This window comes from Carlito syrichta, unplaced genomic scaffold, assembly GCF_000164805.1.
Source record: "Carlito syrichta isolate Samal-C Ts95f unplaced genomic scaffold, Tarsius_syrichta-2.0.1 Scaffold118030, whole genome shotgun sequence".
In the NCBI taxonomy this organism is placed as follows: Eukaryota; Metazoa; Chordata; class Mammalia; order Primates; family Tarsiidae; genus Carlito; species Carlito syrichta.
In genome coordinates this window covers 104447-107944 of record NW_007062126.1, presented here as the reverse complement: position 1 = coordinate 107944, position 3498 = coordinate 104447, and the positions used below count along the sequence as shown (strand labels likewise).

Here is a 3498-nt window from a genome sequence, read left to right as displayed (position 1 = left end):
ACCCTCTGAGAGTTTCTTGTCTTCGGGAGGTTCCTTCCCAGGGCCTGAGGGTGGGTCTCCCAGTCTGATGCTGGGGGTGGGGTTGTGATGGCCTGGGGGCGATGGCCTGGGGATGGGGCTGGGCTTGGCCTTATGGATAAGAGCTCCTGTGTTCCGGAAGTGGCGTCCACCCTAGCGTGTCCCGTGGCCTTCTGTGACTCACTCTGAAGATGACCAGTTCCTCGGAGCCTGGGACCCCATCTTCTCTGTCCTCTCTGGCCTTGAGGGCTGAGCCAGCTGCATGCAGTAGGTGCTCCGCCGTGCTGAGCTGTGCCTGCCTTGTGGGCTGATGGGAGCCCCGGGACCATCCCCATCCCCATCTTACTTCCCTTCTGGGCACACATGGGGCGCCTGGCTCCCACGGGTGCGGCAGGCACTGGGGGTGATCTGCAGGATGGGGGTCACATCTTCTGGGGGAGGACCTCTGCTCCTAGGCTGCCCAGCACAAGGGGGCGCGGGGGACACTCAGCAGCTTCTCCCGGTTCCAGGGGGCCTGGCCCTCATGGGGACGTTTATTGGACACGGCCTTACTTGTTCCTTGTCAAGCTCTCAAGGCAGATGGGGAAACTGAGGCTCCGAGGAGCCAGAATGGCAGATGTCAGCACCAGGGCCGTTGGCAGAGTGAGGGCGAGGTAGGACCCTGGCGGGCAGGAGCCGGGGGCTGTTTTGGTCCCAAAGGGAGGCAGGAAAGAGACGTTAGAAACAGTCCTTGTCTTGCCGGAGACTAGGGTTTGGCCTTTGACTCAGTAAGCGAGACCGAGCCGTGCCACCGGCCTGCAAGACAGAGGCACAGGCATGGGGCGGAAGGTTCTCAGATGGGTCAGGATTGCGGAGAAGGCGCCCCCGGGGGGGATGGCAAGATCTGAGGGCCCCCGCGGGAGGACGGAGTTGGCAGGAGGGGGGGGGGTGGCGCGTACAGAGACCCCACTCGCTGTCCACCAATGTGAATGCCATTGCATGCTGGACAGTCCCGAGGTGCAGGGCGGATGGCTTCGAGCTCTTGTTTTCTTTTTCTTTTTCTTTTCTTTTTTTCTTTCTTTTTTTTTTGAGTTGGAGTCTCACTCTGTCACCCAGACTGGAGTGCAGTGGCCGGCAGCCTCGACCCGCTGGGTCCGGCGATCCTTCCGCCTCAGCCTTCCAAGCAGCTGGAACGACAGGCGTGCGCTACCACGCCCGGCTGATTTTTGATTTATTGTAGAGATGAGGTCTCACCAAGTTGCCCAGGCAGGTCTCGAACCCGCGGGCTCAGGCCATCCACTCACCTCAGCCTCCCAAGGCGCGGGATGACAGGCTGAGCCCCCGAGCCCGGCTAGAGCTCTTATTTTCATTCTGCAAAACAGGGCTCAGAAGGTCAGAGTGACCTTGGGTCAGCACAGAGCTGGGGCTTGAACCAAGCCGTCTCCCGTGCCTGCACCCACCATGCTGGGATGCCCCTGCCCTCGTGAGGTCAGTAGGAGACAGCCACAAATGTCCAGGCAGCCCCAGCAGCCCCGGGAACAGTGGGCGGAAGATGGCACGTTCGCCCTGGGGATGTGAGGTTAGGGCAGCATTTGGCCCTGTGGGCAGAGCTGCCCAGCGGGAGGGATTAGTGCCCGGAGCACATGGCAGGTTTGCCCTGGAGCTGGGCGGAGGCAGACATCGCCAGCCCCAGGTGTCCCGGGGCGAGAGCGGGGCAGTGACCTCAGGCCCCCAGGGTTGGGCGTCTTCCTTCCAGCGTTCCAAGAGGCTTGACACGTGGGAGGGCTGAGGGACACCCTGGCTCTGGTGACCGGGGGCTTCCACGAACCCTCCACAGAGAAGAAGGGGCTCAGGTGGGCTGTGGGGTGTGCCCCTCCCTGGCCACGAGTGAGCCACGGCAAGAGCCGCCTGATCCACTCGTTGGAGTTCAGAGGGGCCGTGAGGGGGGTGGCTAGATGGTGTTTCCCTGAAGGGACTTGAGTCTGCATTCTGGTGGAGGCTGGAGGTGGAGGCAAAAAAGCTGGAGGCCTCCGTAGAGGCCAAGGGGGCCAAGGCACCGCGTGGGCCTCTAGTTTCACAGCGATCAAGCCCCCAGCCCTCCTCCCCTCTCCTTGGGGCTCAGGGTCCTGGTGGACTTCCTTGCGGTGACTAACAGCGGCTCTGGGGACAGCTCTGGGGCCTCCTGTCCCACTGTAGTATGGCCTTCTTTAGCAGGGCCTGGGGTGATCTCCAGAACCCACCAACTGTTCTCACTACCACTCGGTGGGTAGGGAAACTGAGTCTGGGAGAAACCCTCCCATTCCCTGCCCGCTGGCTCCTAGGTGCTGCGTCCCTTGTCTGGGGACCCTGAGCAGGACAGGTGAGCCACATGGACCCCCGGCTGCGCCAGAGCTCCCCAGAGCCAGGCTCTCTGCCCTCGGCATGCTGTCTGGAGATCGGGGCAGAGCAAGGCTCTGAAGCCCCCTCCCAAGTCCTTGGGCCCCCATGGCCGGTCACTCTGGATGGCCTGGTCTGCAGTGGTGAAGGTGTGTGTCACCGGCGTGCAGAGACATTCCTGGAAGGCAGGTCGCCCTGGCAGGGCCCTGTGTGTGGCCTCCGAGGCCGTCAGGGGAGGACACGGGAGTGGGTCGGCACAGAGGTGACCGCTGGGCTGCGCCCTCCCGTCTCTCAGGCCCTCACATGTCCCATCTGTTGAACGGGGGCCTGCAGAGGCCGCGGCCCGGCCAGGATGCTCCGGGCCTGTCTGCCATCAACGCCTGCCCCGTCCCCCCTCCTCCCGGGGCTACCCAATCTGCCCTGGCTGTGCTGTCACCATCTGGCGGCACGCCGGGCCCTGTGCTTCCCATGGGCAGCAAATCCCATGCCCATGCCCGGCAGAGCTGACCGACCTCCCTCCCTCTGGGACCCAGAGTCCGCCCCCCACCCCGCCGGCGGTTGCATCCCCGGCCTCCCCTTGCAGGGGGCCTGCTGGGCTCCTAGGGGCCCGTCTTCAGCCCCTTCTGGCCAGCCCTCTGGCCTGCGGGCTCTCCTCGCATCTGACGCTCCCAGGAGGCCCCCAGACCCTGCAGGCAGCCTTCCGCGCGCTGCTCCGACTGCCTTCCAGGCGACGGTGGAGTCCCGGGGGGCGCAGGCAGCCTTCGCCTCAGGCCCCCTCCGCCTGGGTGGGCCACGCAGAGGGCAGGGCTGGGCGGCGGGCGGCCACCGGGGCCGGGCGGTCCCATGGCAGAGTGCCCTCGGGGAACCCAGAGGAGTCTCGGCAAAGTTGAGGCTTTTTGGCTTCCTTTCCTTAAAAGAAAGCAGTGCCACGGCAGGAGACAAACAGCGAGGCTCTGGGTGGTCCCCTGGGGGGAAGCCCCAGTCCCTTCCTCCCGTCCCCGCAGCAAATCCACCGCCCCCCAGGGGCCCGCGTCCGCAGAGGCTCGGATGCGACTGCAGTCACCTGCCTCCTCTTCCCGGGAGGCCCCCCGCCCGCGGCCGCGGAAGCTGTCGGGGGAGGGGGAG

The 3498-nt window shown here is 65.1% G+C and overlaps 1 protein-coding gene across 1 annotated transcript in view; it reads left to right on the top strand.

The window, feature by feature from the left end:
• LOC103249238 (SH3 and multiple ankyrin repeat domains protein 2-like) overlaps window positions 1-3498 on the top strand; it is a gene marked incomplete at its 3' end in the record, with an annotated part of 146971 nt that overhangs the window by 140876 nt on the left and 2597 nt on the right. The window lies entirely within an intron of this gene.